Source organism: Podarcis pityusensis (assembly GCF_964106645.2).
Source record: "Podarcis pityusensis genome assembly, chromosome: 13".
In the NCBI taxonomy this organism is placed as follows: domain Eukaryota; kingdom Metazoa; phylum Chordata; class Lepidosauria; order Squamata; family Lacertidae; genus Podarcis; species Podarcis pityusensis.
Genome location: NC_138038.1, coordinates 18,969,975 through 18,988,084, shown reverse-complemented (window position 1 = coordinate 18,988,084; position 18,110 = coordinate 18,969,975). Strand labels below are relative to the sequence as shown.

At 45.1% G+C, this 18,110-nt stretch overlaps 1 long non-coding RNA gene across 1 annotated transcript; it reads right to left on the bottom strand.

Moving 5' to 3' along the window:
• Nucleotides 1-8,817: 8,817 nt before the first annotated feature.
• Nucleotides 8,818-16,957, bottom strand: LOC308462173. The gene is made up of 4 exons (XR_013979042.1): nucleotides 16,903-16,957; nucleotides 12,735-12,922; nucleotides 11,362-11,434; nucleotides 8,818-8,913 (listed from the first exon to the last, which is right to left on the bottom strand). It is a non-coding gene; the product is annotated as an uncharacterized lncRNA (long non-coding RNA).
• Between the last annotated feature and the right edge of the window lie 1,153 nt (nucleotides 16,958-18,110).

The following is an 18,110-nucleotide window of genomic DNA, read 5'->3' as shown; positions in this document are numbered from 1 at the left end:
GCCTCTAGGGGGCAGCGCCTCCTTAAAAGGGCGACGCTCCCGGCAAACGTGATTTATCTGGGTCCCACCAGCCTTTATTTGTGCAAAAGCAGGGTTTGGGTTAAAGCAGAGACATCACCTTGCCAACGAAGGTCCGTATAGTAAAAGCTATGGTTTCCCCCGTAGTGATGTATGGAAGTGAGAGCTGGACCGTAAAGAAGGCTGATCGCTGAAGAATTGATGCTTTTGAATTATGGTGCTGGAGGAGACTCTTGAGAGTCCCATGGACTGCAAGAAGATCAAACCTCTCCATTCTGAAGGAAATCAGCCCTGAGTGCTCACTGGAAGGACAGATCCTGAAGCTGAGGCTCCAATACTTTGGCCACCTCATGAGAAGAGAAGACTCCATAGAAAAGACCCTGGTGATGGGAAAGATGGAGGGCACAAGGAGAAGGGGACGACGGAGGACGAGATGGTTGGACAGTGTTCTCGAAGCTACAAACATGAGTTTGACCAAACTGCGGGAGGCAGTGGAAGACAGGAGTGCCTGGCGTGCTCTGGTCCACGGGGTCACGAAGAGTCGGACACGACTAAACGACTAAACAACAATGCATACCTGCATCCTCGTTTGTCATTGGTGTTTGTGTGAGGGGTGTAAAATAGCCACCCTAAGCCACAATTGTGGGGCAAAAGGACAGGACCCCACTTATCTCAATGAGGAGGGTGCAATCTGACTTTTAGAAGACATCTGAAGGCAGCCCTGTTTCGGAAAGTTTTGAATGTTTGATGTTTAATTGTGTTTTTAATATTCTATTAGGAGCTGCCCAGAGTGGCTGGGGAAACCCGGCCAGATGGGCGGGGTATAAATGATATTATTATTACTATTATTATTATTATTATTATTATTATTATTATCATCTTGCCACATTTTGAAGGAAACAGAGTAATCCAGGATAGCAACTAAAGAGCCCACCACCATCAAGTCCAGAGCCTAAAACAGCCTTATCCTCATTTTGATAAGTGTTTTCTATACTTTTCCTAATGATTTCTAGCATGGAATTTGTGTATTTTTGCAGCTGTCAAACACATGGCTGACATTATCTAGTAGGTCAGGGTTTTCTTATTCCCGTTATGGAAAATAAGCCCCATTGGATATGATTTCAGATCTAACAATCTGAAAAGGGGGAAAATAAAAGAAGTGACAAAATGCAGTTTTCACTTCATTTAAATTCTAATTATCTGATTGAGCCATAATTAAGTAAGGAAGACAGAAAGGGCTTCTGTGGGCAACACAGGTTTGCATCTGTGGAAAAGGAAACTGGACAAAATCGAAAAGAGATCACTTTTCCAACATGTCCACTATGGCAATAATGTAGTCCAACTTTTCTTGGCACAGACCTGGAGAAAAAAATAAAACAATCCAATATTTCCCAACAAATATATATATTGAGGCCGCCGCCACCACCCCCACTCCATGTAAAAACATTTCCAGGATGACCTGCCAGCCTCTACCACCACCTCCAAAAAATTAATATCAAAAGCAATATCAAAAAAAGCCAAGCAATGAATATTAAAAAAGCCAAGCAATGAATTTTTAAATATTGGTGGTCAGTGGGAGCTGCAGATGAAGAACATTCTGCGCTACACAGCAAAGGTTAAAAAAAAAAATAATTTAGCTCCATCTAGTGGGCATTTGTGGAAAATGGAACTGAAAAGAATGAGACAAGGTAAAGGTCTCCCCTGAACATTAGGTCCAGTCGTGACTGACTCTGGGGTTGCGGTGCTCATCTCACTTTATTGGCCGAGGGAGCCGGCGTACAGCTTCCGGGTCATGTGGCCAGCATGACTAAGCCACTTCTGGCAAACCAGAGCAGCGCACGGAAACACCATTTACCTTCCCACCAGAGCGGTACCTATTTATCTACTTGCACTTGGATGTGCTTTCGAACTGCTAGGTTGGCAGGAGCTGGGACAGAGCAACAGGAGCTCACCCCGTCGCGGGGATTCTAACTGCCGACCTTCTGATCGCCAAGTCCTAGGCTCTGTGGTTTAACCCACAGTGTCACCCGCATTCGCCTAGAACAGTGATGGGGGGCAGCAGCAACATCCCCTGCCTGATTGCTTGCTGCCCCGGTCCAGCCTTCTCTCCCTCAGCGCCAGAGCCGCAGGGCTGCATTTAAAATAAAAACTGAGACTTTCCAGAAAACCACAAAGCTCACAAACTTGCAACTCGTGAAAAAGCAGCAGCACAAGAAATTGGAAAAAGCAAACCAACGGCAAATGACTCAAAATCACAAGAAAACATAAAACAACACTGACCCTAACCCTAATTCTAATCCTGACCCTAACCCTAACGCCAGCCCTCCTCTCCTCCACACTCCTCCCCCACCCCCAGCACAGAAGCTATGGTCCTATTGGGGTGATGTTGCACGTGCCCACAGAGAGGACTCTGAGTGCCCTCTCTGGCATGTGTGCCATAGGTTCACCACTGGCCTAGAACCATAGAATTGTCGAGTTGGAAGGGACCCTGGGAATCATGCCCACTAGAGCATGGCTTCCAGGGCAGTGTTGATGCTAGTCAACCAGAACCAGATGCCTCTGAGCATCTGCAGAGTGCCACTCGCTCACCATTGGCCACTCACGAAAACTGCCTCGACACATGCCAAGCGAGAGGTAAGATGTTCCTGGAGCTGAGCGCATGATGTTCACAAATGGCTCGTCTCATTTTGTAAGCGAAAATATAATAATATAAGTGAAAATAATAATAATAATAATAATAATAATAATAATAATAATTTATTTGTACCCTGCCCATCTGGCTGGGTTTCCCCAGCCACTCTGGTCTGCTTCCAACAAAGATTAAAGATACATTCAAATGTCACACATGAAAAACTTCCCAGAACAGGGCTGCCTTCAGATGTCTTCTAAATGTCAGGTAGTTGTTTATCTCTTTGACAACTGATGGGAGGGCGTTCCACTGGGCGGGCGCCACTTCTCTGCTTCCCACACCAGCCCAGCTCCTAGAATCCAACTTACCAGTGCTGTTCATCAGTCAGTCTAGGCACTGGTCAGTCCAACATATAGCCTTCCATCTTTTGCCCATGCCCTTGGGGATAGAAGTAAAGCGAATCAGTTCTCGCTTAGGCTGTTGCATGCACAGAGAACGGCCCTTTGTGTCTTGTATTACTGGTCGTCCTCAGCAGGTGTGTGTTTCTGACACCTCAGTGTGGAGAAAGAAAATTGTGTTTGTGGAGTGCAGGCATCATCATCATCATCATATTATTAATAATAATAATAATAATAATAATAATATTTATATCCCGCCCACCCCAGCCAAAGCTGGACTCAGAGTGGTTAACAACAGTAAAAATAGCACAATTTACATAAAATCACAGTCAATTAATTAAAATACATTCTAAAATCAATTCAAAATCAAAGTCTGACAATAGGACCCATGGAGGGGATGGGGGAAGTCTCAAGATTCAGAGAAATCTCTTTAAACAGTGGTACCTTGGTTTAAGAGCAGCTTAGTTTATGAACAACTTGGAAACAACGCTGCAAACCCAGAAGTAGGTGTTTTGGTTTGTGAACTTTGCCTTGGAAGCAGAACATGTTGAGTATGTTCCATTTGTAAATTGAGTCCCCCACTGCTATGGGAAAGCATGCCTTGGTTTGAGAATGCTTTGGTTTAAGAATGGACTTCGGGAATGGATTAAGTTCATAAACCGGGGGTCAGCAAACTTTTTCAGCAGGGGGCCGGTCCACTGTCCCTCAGACCTTGGGGGGGGACGGAACTATATTTTGGAGGGGGGAAATGAATGAATTCCCATGCCCCACAAATAACCCAGAGATGCATTTTAAATAAAAGGGCACATTCTACTCATGTAGTTAGCAAAAATGTATAAAACAAGTGCAAATACCTGCTGGAAATGTGAAGAAAAAGAAGGTACCTTTTATCATATGTGGTGGTCATGTAAGGTAATAAAAGCTTTCTGGGAAATGATATATAATGAACTGAAAAGAATGTTTAAAATAACTTTTGACGCTGATTCCCGGACCGTCCGCAGGCCGGATTTAGAAGGCGATTGTGCCGGATCTTCCCCCCCCCCCCCGAGCCTCAGTTTGCCTACCCATGCCGTAAACCAAGATACCACTGTACGGATATGTATTTGGTGTTGTTATAAATTTATATTTGTAAAGTCAAATAAAAACAATTTCAAAGAGAGAGAGAGAGCAGGCCACCTCCCATCCATCTGTTCTAGAGAAACAGCCACTAACAGTGCCTCAATCCAGTGTCTGGATTGAGCTTCAGTTTGTTGGCTCTCATCCAGCCCAGCACATCCACTGCCCCTCCTGCCGATGTAAAGGAGAAGCAGAGCTGCATGTCATCAGTATATTCATTAAAGGTAAAGGGTAAAGGGTCATGTGGCCAGCATGACTATGCCACTTCTGGCGAACCAGAGCAGTGCACGGAAATGCCATTTACCTTGGCCAGCATGACTAAACTGCTTCTGCACAATGGGACACTGTGACAGAAGCCAGAACGCAATGAAACATTGTTTACCTTCCCACCGGAGTGGTACCTATTTATCTACTTGCACTGGTGTGCTTTCGAACTGCTAGGTTGGCAGGAGCAGGGGCCGAGCAACGGGAGCTCACCCCATTGTGGGGATTCGAACCCCCGACCTTCTGATCGGCAAGCCCAAGAGGCTCAGTGATTTAGACCACAGTGCCACCCGCGTCCCAGTATATTCCTTACATACTCCAAAACTATGGATGACCCCACTAACAGTGGTTTCATGTAGATAAACAGGATAGGAGACAACACTTTTTACCTTCTCTCTTGCTCGATAAATCCTTCAAGTTGCTCTTCATAGTCTTCTAGGACTTCTAACGAAACATCATAGCTGGGGAATTGGGGTGGTTCCGGCGCTCTCAAGGCGGCCCAGGAGGAAAGCCACGCAGCAGGCGATGGCCAAGAGGCCGATCCAGCTTCCTCGTTTCATCTGCCGCAGGAGAAAACAACAGCAAGAGGGAATTGTGCAGGATACTCCATTCCATTCCTCTGCCTTGAATACCCTTCTGCAGGATACTCTGTTCCGTTCCTCTACCTTGAATACCCTTTCGCAGGATACTCCATTCCCTTCCTCTGCCCAAGTCCAATTTTCTGCTTCAACCAGCTTTCTGTGGTGACTTACAGTGACTGGTACAGTCTACACTGGGCTATTTCTGAGGCTCACTTCTTAGGGTCCCGTCCCCCCCACTTAATGTGTTTGTGTATGTTTCTGCTGATACTTCCCTCTCATGTGGAAGGTCCCATTTTAGCCACGTAGGGGTCACATCCACACCCTGACACCACTTTAACATTCATAACATCTCCCAAAGAGTCATGGGAACTCTGGATTGTTAAGAAGAGCTACAGTTTCCAGCACTCTTAACAAACCACACTTCTCAGGGTTCTCTGTGACTGTTAAAGTGGTGCTTTAGATGTTTGGTGTGGATGCAACCTTGGATTTGCTATCAGCATACGGGATTGAAGAATGGGATAACTGTGCCCCTGAAGGACCAGGTGCGTAACCTGGAAGCCATTTTAGACTCACAGCTGTCCATGGATACACAGGTCAATTCTGTGTCCTGGGCAGCTGTCTACAAGCTCCATCTGGTATGCAAGCTGAAACCCTACCTGCCCGCGGACTGTCTCACCAGAGTGGTGCATGCTCTGGTTATCTCCCGCTTAAACTACTGCAATGCGCTCTACGTTGGGCTACCTTTGAAGGTGACCCGGAAACTACAATTAATCCAGAATGCGGCAGCTAGACTGGTGACTGGGGGTGGCCACTGAGACCACATAACACCGGTCCTGAAAGACCTAAATTGGCTCCCAGTACGTTTCTGAGCACAATTCAAAGTGTTGCTGCTGACCTTTAAAGCCATAAGCGGCCTCAGCCCAGTATACCTGAAGGAGCATCTCCACCCCCATTGTTCTGCCCGGATGCTGAGGTCCACCTCCGAGGGCCTTCTGGCGGTTCCCTCACTGTGAGAAGCCAAGTTACAGGGAACCAGGCAGAGGGCCTTCTCAGTGGTGGCGCCCACCCTGTAGAACATCCTCCCATCAGATATCAGGGAAACAAACAACTACCTGGCTTTTAGGAGTCATCTGAAGGCAGCCTTGTTTAGGGAAGTTTTTAATGGCTGATGTTTTATCGTGTTTTTAATATTCTGTTGGGAGCCGCCCAGAGTGACTGGGGAAACTCAGCCAGATGGGCGGGGTATAAATATATTATTATTATTATTATTATTATTATTATTATTATTATTATTTCGCTGCCAGTTTTCCACCTGCCCAGAATCATGAGAGTGCCCTGTATTTTCTTTATCTCCTCCCTGCAACAGACGGTCTTTCTGCGGAACAGCTGGGTATCTCTCTTTGCCCTCACCTGCTGTGCCGCCATGTTCCTCAGCTATGCTAATGATGACAAAACAGTGCCTCCGAAATACCCCAGTGATGATGCATCATTGGAGCAACTCCAGATGTTCCTTGTCGAGCTCCGATTATATACAACAACACTTTCACTTATCAAATAAGTAGCACCATCTTGCCGATGAACGTGTGCATTTATGCGGTTATATCTCGAACAGAGCTTAGAGGCTTAGAGTTAGCATATAGATCGGTGGTTCTCAAACCTTTTTCCTCTGGGCCACACTATCAGAATGAAAAATTGCTCGCTCCACACCGAATTTTTATTATTATTATTATTGATAAGAAATACATTGGAAAACAAAAAGGGAAAACTCATACCGTCGTCCTAGGATTGTCCTCAGTATCACGCGATGCTCTTGCTCTTGTCTGGAAAAGATGTCTTACCATCTTCTGCAAATAAAAAAAAAGTACAGTGGTACCTTGGTTTCTGGAAGTCCGTTCGAGTTCCAAAACGTTTGAAAACTGAAAGCGGAAGCCTCAAAATGGAAGCCTCAATACGGAAAGCTCAAAACAGAAGCCGCATTTCCAGTTCAATTTCTGAAAACCATGATTTTAACTATACGGACCTTTGTTGGCAAGGTAATGTCTGCACATATGTAACCCTTTTCCAAGCTAAACCGCAGGCACATAGAAGAATCCCAGGAATCATGTAATATGGTTTCAGGGCCATTCATGATTCGGTTTAAGCATGGTAACATGGTATCTAGCATGGTATCATCCCTATTTTATGACATTTGTTGAGATCTAGAGCTTATCCTATATGCTCAAGCCGCAACCTCCTGCAATGTAGGGATATGTGGCTGTACCTTACAGGAATCGAACCTACAACCAGCTATCCAACTGATAATGCAATGCAATGCAATGCAAGGCAAGGCAAGGCAAGTCAATGCAATAAAATAAAATAAAATAAAATAAAATAAAATGTATTATTATTATTATTAATAATAATAATAATAATAATATACCGCACTATACCAGGAGGTCTCAGGGTGGTTCACAGAACAAGCTCCAGGAATGGTTCAAAGTGTGTGGACTGTAGTTTGTTAAGGTCAGTGCTTTTTTCCGGGGGGATGCAGGGGTACACATACCCCTAAACATTTTGTGAATCTAATGGGGACGACAACTAAAAAAATTTAAATTGGTGCTGTGAATTGTGGATCTGTGATGGCTAAGTTTCAGTTCCAATGATTCATTTATGATGATGATGATGATGATGATGATGATGATGATTTTTTTACAACCCGCGCTTCTGTCTGTGTTTCCCCAGCCACTCTGGGCGGCTCCCAACAGAATATTAAAAACATGAAAAAACATCAAACATTAAAAACTTCCCTAAACAGGGCTGCCTTCAGATGGCTTCTAAAAGTCAGATAGTTTTTAATTTCCTTGACAACTGATAGGAGGGTGTTCCACAGGGTAGGAACAACTACTGAGAAGGCCCTCTGCCTGATTCCCTGTAACCTCACTTCTTGCAGGGAGGGAACAGCCAGAAGGCCCTTGGCGCTGGACCTCAGTGTTTGGGCTGAACAATGGGGGTGGAGATGCTCCTTCAGGTATACTGGGCCGAGGCCATTTAGGGCTTTAAAGGTCAGCACCAACACTTTGAATTGTGCTCTGAAACGTACTGGGACCCAATATAGGTCTTTCAGGACTGGTATTATATGGTCTCGGTGGCCACTCCTAGTCTAGCTGCCGCATTGTGGATTAATTGTAGTTTCCGGGTCACCTTCAAAGGTAGCTCCACGTAGAGCGCGTTGCAGTAGTCCAAGAGGGAGATAACCAGAGCATGTACCACTCTGGCAAGACAGTCCACGGGCAGGTAGGGTCTCAGCCTGCGTACCAGATGGAGCTGGTAGACAGCTGCCCTTGACACAGAATTGACCTGCATCTCCCTGGACAGCTGTGAGTACAAAATGACTCCCAGGCTGCGCACCTGGTCTTTCAGGGGCACAGTTACCCCATTCAGGACCAGGGAGTCCCCCACACCTGCCCCCCGTCCCCCCAAAACAGTACTTCTGTCTTGTCTGGATTCAGCCACAATCTGTTAGCCGCCATCCATCCTCCAACCACCAGCAGCCACTGAACGTGCATTCATTGTGCTGTAAATGTATGGCGTGAATGTACATCAGACCTAGGACCACTGATCCCTCCTGCAAAGCTGGGTTTAAAATACCACCAAAGCAATTCAACAGCAGATACTGCGAGATGTGTCTGCATTTGATTTCAGTGGTTTTACATTCAAAGGCGACCAGATTGCAACGAGAATCTTGCTTTATTATAATGATTAAATTCAACAGTTAGTTGAAGAGGAGAGGAAGGAGAATGCCCAGTAGGGAATGTCTTGCTTGGAAGCTGGCGGCCATCATATGAAGAAAAAGTCAGGTGAAGAGGATCATGGAGCAATCAGGGTTCAGTCTGGAAGGCTTGCAGACGTCCTCCTTGTGGACATGTTCCTGAAAGAAGCAATGGAAGAACGCAATAGAAGCTGTGAGTGGGAGATTCCTCATCTCTCCTTATGTCTGGGGCTGGGGAGAGGAGGAGAAATGGTGGAGACCGCCTCCCCTTCCAGGAAGGTGGAAGAGGAAGACAGTATAGATTTTCAACTGGGGTTTGAGGGAGGTCGCAGCTCAGAGGCAGATGAGGGGGAAAGCTGGGAAATCATGGGAGAGCCGGAACAACACCCGGCTGACACATTGTCCTTAGAAAGCATTCCTACCCCTCCATCTCCCAGAACCCGGCAAGTTTTGAAAGTAGGAGAGCAAAGAGCTCAAAGACAGAGGGCACATTTCAGCACCCATAGATGTCAGGCTTCAGGAAATCGGCTTCCTGCCCCATGGCCATAAATGAGCAAATCAAATGTAAGGGAATTCTTACATGTTAGTTTCTTTAATAAACACAGTGAAGGACAAAAGGATGTGTCTACCAAGAATGGCGGTGCTCCCAATTAAGGCTTACGCCCCCTCCTTCCTTATTAATCTACGTCACTCTTACGTCTTGTAATCTGAGCATGTATCCTATGTGCTTTCTGTTCTGCCCCTTTCTGAGCTCTTCTTGACCTTGGGCTGACTGGAGGAATGCTGTCCAGAGACTGTGAATCTGTTAACCCTCTCTCTCCCAATGTTTCTTTTCCTAGCTGTTCCCCATTCAGTATTTCCCAGCTTCTGCCTTCTGAACTATGTCCCTCTGCAAACCACAGTTCCAAATCTATACTGTCCTCCTTCTCCTGGGAAGATTCAGGAGCAGGAGCAGGAGGAGGGGGAGGTTCCCACCATTCTTCCTCCTCACCATGGTCCCTGACAGTAGAGGAGATGATGAGAATGACGAATGAGGAAGTGGGGGAGAGTGGGTATGGAGAATTCACTCGGGACCATGCCGTTATCCAAGAGGCTTGGTTCTATAGACTCTCTCTGTAAAACATGAAATAAAAAAGGACAGCAAGAAACTTTTCATTGTCTTTATACAGTGGTACCTCGGGTTACAGACGCTTCAGGTTACAGACTCCGCTAACCCAGAAATAGTGCTTCAGGTTAAGAACTTTGCTTCAGGATGAGAACAGAAATTGCACAGTGGCGGCAGCAGGAGGCCCCATTAGCTAAAGTGGTGCTTCAGATTAAGAACAGTTTCAGGTTAAGTAAGGACCTTCAGAATGAATTAAGTACTTAACCTGAGGTACCACTGTAGTGATAATCTGCTCTGGAAATATATATATATATACACGCACACACATACACAGTGGTACCTCGGGTTACAGACGCTTCAGGTTACAGACTCCGCTAACCCAGAAATAGTATCTCGGGTTAAGAACTTTGCTTCAGGATGAGAACAGAAATTGTGCTCCTGCGGCGTGGCAGCAGCAGGAGGCCCCATTAGCTAAAGTGGTACCTCAGGTTAAGTACAGTTTCAGGTTAAGAACAGACCTCTGGAACGAATTAAGTACTTAACCCGAGGTACCACTGTACTTTCCTGGGCATCCATCCAGGAGCCGCCAACAGCATCCTGACACCTTGAGGCTACACCTGTGAATCCTATCGTGTTATAGCCCCTGTCCACCCAGAAAGGTCATCTGGGCCTTCATCTGTCACAGGCCCAGTCAGCTCAATACACACTGCAATATACCCCTGATCGACCTCCTGCATTGCAAGCTACAATGCTTGTCCCAACAGTCAGGGCCTGGTACTGACAGACATCTAGGTAGGGTTGCCATACATCCAGGAAATCCCAGACTTATCCCTTGGGGGGGGGCCTACATGACCATCCTTGGGGGGATGGTGTTTTACAATTTATAGTAATTGTCTGGGTTTGGGATTTTTTGTTTTGTTTTGTTTAATATTATTTTCTGCGCCTGCGGTTCAGGTTCAGGCTTGGGCTTTGGCTCAATTGGCCAGGGCTTTGGCTCCAGCACGGGTAGCAGCTGACGGCTCAACAACTTTTTCTGTCTGGACTCTTACCTCTTGAAATATGGCAACCCTACATTGGGGACAAAATTACTCCAGGAAAAGGATATCCTCGAACACACGGAAGGCAAAAACCAAGGACACCACCTTCCAGCGTGCCATATTTCTTGGGGAGAAATTCAACTTTGTTTGCATTCTAATGAGAAACCACCTAGTTCTCAAACCAATAAGCAGCCTGAAACACAACTATCCATTGACATTCACACATCTCTGGGGAGGTTGTTTTTATTTTTATTTTATTTATTTTTTGCAATGCAGTTCTCCAACCAAAATTATGAGTGCAAAAATGTGTGCATTAGCAAAACGTGTGCAGACATATTAGCAAAAATAACCCAGAAAAGTGCATTATATTTGGGGAAAACTGCTTGCAGAAATGTGCGTATGGATGGAAAGTACCTTGGGATATGCGTCTGAGAAATTTGCACCGGTTCCAAAAATAAAACTTACTTGTCAGTTTGAACAGTCCCATCTGGTGCTTGGATCTCCGCAGAGTGCCTGGCTGCTGGATCGCTTACCAAATCTGGGTAAAGATGAAAAGCTGGTTTGTCAAACTGTCTTTACCATCACAAACAACAATTCATTCCTATGCAGTACCACAAACTCTCTCTCTCTGCATTCTGGCTTTTAATGAGAACTAGTGAGTCCTGTGGAGCATTTCTCACAGGGCCGTCTTAACCATAGGTGCTAGGGGTGCGGGGCACCCAGACACTGGGCTCTCAGGGGCCCCAGGCCAAGAGTCCAGGGCCCGAGAGTTGGAGTCCCGGGAAGAGCCCGCCCGTCAGTTGGAGCGCTGCGGTGGGCGCTTCTGCTGTGGGTGGCTTTGCGCCATGAGTTCAGGGGTGAGCAAGCTAGCGAGGCGCTGAGGTGGCCTGCTGGCTCCACCCTCCTGCATGCCTGGGATTGGCGTAGGGCTGTGGAGAGGCCTGCCCAGCGCATGCTGCTTATACCATGCTGCTTCGCTCAGTCTCCGATGCCTCGGGCTGGTTTGTTGTGCTGGGCTGCTTATGTTTCCTGTTTTCTTTTCTAGAGCAGAGATAAGCATGGTGTCAACTCTCTCTTTAAAAAGGTGGACAACTCTGGGCAACCGGGTGGGTGGGTGTACCGGGTGGATCTTTCCACCCCGGCACCACGTATGCTCAAGACAGCCCTGGTTTCTCAAAATGCTCTACAAGGAAAAAAGGGGGGTCTACATAATAATAATTTAGTATTATACCCCACACATCTGGCTGGGCTTCCCTAGCCACTCTGGGCGGCTTCCAACAAAATATTAAAATACAGTAATCCATCAAACATTAAAAGCTTCCCTAAACAGGGCTGCCTTCAGATGTCTTCTAAAAGTCTGGTAGTTGGTGTTCTCTTTGACATCTGGTGGGAGGGCGTTCCACAGGGTGGGTGCCACTACTGAGAAGGCCCTCTGCCTGGTTCCCTGGTACATGGCTTTTTGCAGCGAGGGAGCTCCCAGAAGGCCCTTGGCGCTGGACCTCAGAGTCCAGGTAGAACGATGGGGGTGGAGACTCTCCTTCAGGTATGCTAGACCGAGGCCATTTAGGGCTTTAAAGGTCAGCACCAACACTTTGAATTGTGCTCGGAAATGTACTGGAAGCCAGTGTAGGTATTTCAAGACCGGTGTTGTGTGGTCTCGGCAGCCGCTCCCAGTCACCAGTCTAGCTGCCGCATTCTGGATTAGTTGTAGTTTCCGGGTCACCTTCAAAGGTAGCCCCACATAGAGCTCATTGCAGTAGACCAAGCGAGAGATAACTAGAGCATGCACCACTCTGGCATGACAGTCTACATGAGGAATTAAATGCATTTCACTTAACCTGGGACGGTTGATTGAGTTGCGGTATTGCTGGTACTCGTTGTAATATTGAACCAGTTGGTCGAGTGGAGCATCTTCACCGGGAAATTCGGGAGCAATGCGTGCCGTGTCCCCAATGTGGCTGAGAAACACAGCCAGACAGCAAGCGAAGGTGAAGAAAGAGAGACGGAATCTCCGTGGAGCGATCATCTGTATTGGGAAAGGGAGGGGAAAGTCCCTATGATACCAAGGCAATGGAGGCAATGGATGTCAACATCACTAAGCCTTATTATGGTATATATATATGAAGCTAATGAGCTAGTGCGCTACTATTCATAATAAAAATTATTATTATTATTATTACTACTACTATTCTATACCACCCTTCATCTGAGGATCACAGGGCAGTTTACATTATAAAAACACAAAAATACATAAATTGTAACTAACAAAAACAGTACACACGAAGAAACAGTTTAAAAGGCCATAGATTGTTTTATTAACCACACGTTGCTATGTCCATGGAATTGTGTAAGTTCAATATGAGCTAGTGTATGGGGAACTCATACCCTCCAACATTTTTCTGATGAAAATAGGGACATCCTATTCAATAATACAGTGGTACCTCGGGTTACATATGCTTCAGGTTACATACGCTTCAGGTTACAGACTCCGCTAGCCCAGAAATAGTACCTCAGGTTAAGAACTTTGCTTCAGGATGAGAACAGAAATCGTGCTCCGGTGGCGTGGCAGCAGCAGGAGGCCCCATTAGCTAAAGTGGTGCTTCAGGTTAAGAACAGTTTCAGGTTAAGTACAGACCTCCAGAATGAATTAAGTACTTAACCCGAGGTACCACTGTAATAATAATAATGACAATGATAATATTTTTATTATTTATACCCTACCCATCTAATTGGGTTGCCCCAGCTGCTCTGGGCAGCTTCCAACATATATGAAAACCAAATAAAACATTAAGCATTTTTTTAAAAAACAACCCTTCAGATTTGCCTTGAGAAGTCTTCTAAAGGCAGTCTAGTTACTTATCTCCTTGGCTACCCTCCAACATTTCTCCAGTGAAATTAGGGACGTCCTAAGGAAAAGCGGGACATTCTGGGGTCAAATCAGAAACCAGGATGGCTTTTGTAAATCCGAGACTGTCCCTGGAAAATAGGGAAACTTGGAGGGTCTGGAAACTGTGTGAAGCAGGGTAGGCAGATGCACATGAGCGCTGACCCCAATGCTGGACATGTTCTGCAGCATTGATCCTCCTTCTCGGTCCCCGTTCTAAGACTCATAAACATTACGGCAACCTTATCCTTTTGCATCTGATACAGTGAACCTAAGGGCTCACTCTGACTTTTGTGCTATGTTTTAAGGCACAGATGCAGGCTTTAAAGCTCTGTGTCTGAACACTTTCTTTCTTTCTTTCTTTCTTTCTTTCTTTCTTTCTTTCTTTCTTTCTTTTTCCAGAAAAACCCACGTTTGATTAGAGCAAATGGCAACTGGGTTTTCCGCAGAATGGTGTTTGCTCAGATCTAGCTGTAAAACATAGGTTTTCCCTGGGGTGGGGGGTGGGAATGCCTCCTGGACACAAAGCTTCCAAGTGTGGATCTGTGCTCTGAAAGCGCAGTGCAAAAGGATGAGCTCTGAGCCTTCCTGGACCAGGTCAAAGCCCATCCTTCTGTTCATGTCTCTGGCCAGCCAGAAGTTTCATGGAAGCCTGTGAATATGGAGTGGGCTATCTTTAAGGAATACATCAAAATTTATGTGGAAAAAAGTAGAATTTCTGACAGATATTGAGTGAATCCAGAAAATGATTAAAGTGAAAGGAGAGTAAAGTAAAAAGATAGAAGAAGAGATTGAAGAAATAATGAAATGCGTTTAAGCTGGTTGGAAAAATAAAGTAAGGTAACTAGAACGGCTGGAAGTCAAGTCACTTGGTGGGTGTCCGTGTGGGGTAGGTGTGTAGGTATGTTGATATGTACAGTATAGGTAGGTATTATATAGAGTAATGTAGGTATGTTTTATGTTATGAAAAAAAGGTAGTGTGTTGCCGTGTTTTTTGCTCTATAAGACGCACCAGACCACAAGGCGCACCTAGTTTTTGGAGGAGGAAAACAAGAAAAAAAATATTCTGAATCTCAGAAGCCAGAACAGCAAGAGGGATCGCTGCGCAGTGAAATCCCTCTTGCTGTTCTGGCTTCTGGGATAGCTGCGCAGCCTGCATTCGCTCCATAAGACGCACACACATTTCCCCTTACTTTTTAGGAGGGGAAAAGTGAGTCTTATAGAGCAAAAAATACGGTATGTATGTGTATTGTGTAAATGTATAAGTATGTGTTTTATATGCTAATTAAAAAATCTTTTTTATAAAAAAAGAAGTTTCATGGAAGCCCACAGACTTGTCTGTGAAGCCTTTGCTCCACCCTCAGCAGGCTTCACTTGATAGTTCACAATGGTCGAAAATGCTTTTATCACCTCCCAAGACTTTTCCATCACTAGTGCCAAACGCTCTCAGCTTCTCCTTGGACCCGTTTCCCCAGAAGAAGCTTAGGAAGGAGAGAGAAAATCCTATAGTCATCTCCTCCCGCCCCACAAGCCAGGAAAGTATCAGAATGCACAGCAGGTGACAGAGCCTTGGAAGGAAATTTCCTTCAAGCAAGACACTTTTATCTGAGAGAAAGATGGCGAAAACAGAAAATTTACTGGGACAGTGTGAATTTTGCAACTGCAAGCAATGAACCAGGGACGGCGCAAAGGAGATCTTCTGAAACAACAAGTAGTACCGCCCAAGGCGTGATGGAGAGCAGCAACGGCTGGCAAAAGATAGAGATAATATCTTACAAGGAAAGGAAGAAACACTACGGACAGAATATTGTATTGTAGAATATTGGAGTACTGCAATATATCCAAAACAATGGGAGAAATTGGAAGGATCTCAAAAGAGAAGATAGATAGGGACTGGAAGGTGTTTAAAGGATACTTGCAAAACCATATTAAAAAATCAATATGAATAAAAAAGTTCCGTTTCAAATACTGGAATACTAAATAAGATGGATAACAATGTGTAATAGAAAAAGAAGCATGAAATTAGGTTAAAAGTGTGTGAAAGAAAGTAATAGAAGTGGAAAGAAATTGCAATTGAGTAGATTGGAAGTCTAACACAAAAGTGGGGTGAGGGGTGGTGGATGGTGAAGGAATTATCTGTGGGATTGAGTGTAGGTATGTTTGAACATTTTTAAGGATTGTATGAAATGTATGTTTGTATGTTTGTATATTCGCAATATGTGTGTATTAATGCTGAATTATTTTAACAATAAAAACTTTTCAAGAAAAAAAAGAAAGAAACATTACGGACAGAATAATTGCCACCCATAGGAAGGAGAGAGTTTGAATGCTTCACCTGCAGTTGTAGAAATCATTCAATGTGTCAATACGAATGGAGGTTGATAAAACTGCAGTTGCGATATAAGGGATTGGTATTTGGACTGGAGCGTAATTGAAATTTATAAGATTTTGGAAAGAAAAGCATCAAACCATTAATTCTAGCACGCGGGGGGCAACCAAATTTGCATAATTTGGCACCTCAGTGATTGGTATTGTTAATTGTGTTATAATTTGGCATTGTTATAATGAGGCTATTATTGGATTGTTGTCACTGAAAAGCAATAAAAATTATTCTCGAAAAAGAAAATACTTTTATCACCTCTCAAGACCTTTCCGTCACTAGTGCCAAACACTCCCCGCTTTTACTTGGACCTGTTTCCCCAGCAGAAGCTAGCAAAGAAAGGAGAGAGAAAATCCTATGCAGTGGTACCTCGGGTTACAGACGCTTCAGGTTACAGACGCTTCAGGTTGTAGACTCCGCTAGCCCAGAAATAGTACCTTGGGTTAAGAACTTTACCTCAGGATGAGAACAGAAATCGCGCGGCACGGCAGCAGGAGGCCCCATTAGCTAAAGTGGTACCTCAGCTTAAGAACAGTTTCAGGTTAAGAACGGACCTCCAGAACGAATTAAGTTCTTAACCTGAGGTACCACTGTAGTCGTTCCCTCCTGTCCTACAAACCAGGAAAATATCAGGGTGCACAGCAGGCTTTCAAGAGCCTTGAAAGGAAATTTCCTCGAAGCAAGACAACTGACTAGAGAAATTGGTCCCAGGCGCTTCATCACAACCCCAACAAGTTTTTACCCTGAGCCTTTTGGAAGCTGGAAACAGGAATATGCTGGGCTGGGTGGGTCCTTCTGTGTTTCCTCTCAGTCTCAATCTGTGGCAGCTCCTGGGGGAATTTTATACCTTTTTTTTCTCCTCCCCCCTCCCCCTCACACCTCCACACAGCGTAAAGGGGGACACTCTTAATAGCCCTTTGCAACCAGTGAGTTCCGTCCCTCCCCTGACAGCTCACCCACCGGAAAACATTTTGCTGGCAAGAACTAGATTGTGGGGGTTCCTCCCCCCCAAATGCGAGTGATTAATTACTTATTTGTTTTTGGTCCGCCTGAAGATAAAATGGAAAGAATCGCCTTTAAAAGGGGGAAAGGAAAAAAAACCAGAAGCACAAAGCATCTAGTGTTATACCTCATGGTGTGCACAGTGGTACCTCGGGTTACATATGCTTCAGGTTACAGACTCTGCTAACCCAGAAATAGTGCTTCAGGTTAAGAACTTTGCTTCAGGATAAGAACAGAAATCATGCTCCGGCGGTGCGGCAGCAGCAGGAGGCCCCATTAGCTAAAGTGGTGCTTCAGGTTAAGAACAATTTCAGGTTAAGAACGGACCTCAGGAACGAATTAAGTACTTAACCTGAGGTACCACTGTATGTTATTTTCAATAATATGCCAATTTTTATTTACACCTTCCTGATACAGTGGTACCTCGGGTTACAGACGCTTCAGGTTACAGACGCTTCAGGTTACAGACTCCGCTAATCCAGAAATAGTACCTCAGGTTAAGAACTTTGCTTCAGGATGAGAACAGAAATCGTGCAGCCGCAGTGCAGCAGCAGCGGGAGGCCCCATTAGCTAAAGTGGTACCTCAGGTTAAGAACAGTTTCAGGTTAAGAACGAATCTCCAGAACGAATTAAGTTCTTAACCCGAGGTACCACTGTATTTGCATTTTTGCAAACATTGTTGGGTTGGATAGCTGCATCGCAAAATTCATAGGAGTAAAAACTTTGAAAGATATCTGTGTTTCAGTTCTCGTTAATTTTCAGAAAGAGCAAATTTGATAGGTGGGATGCAAATGGAATTGAATTTCCTCCCCAATCCAAAGTAGGAGATATATGTTGCCTGCAGTAATCCACCAAGTGGTAATCATTCAGAAAGTGCTACTATTTTTAAGTCTCAGAGGCCAGATCCTTCACCCTCAGCAAACCTCTCTTTCTTGGTGCAAAGTGAAA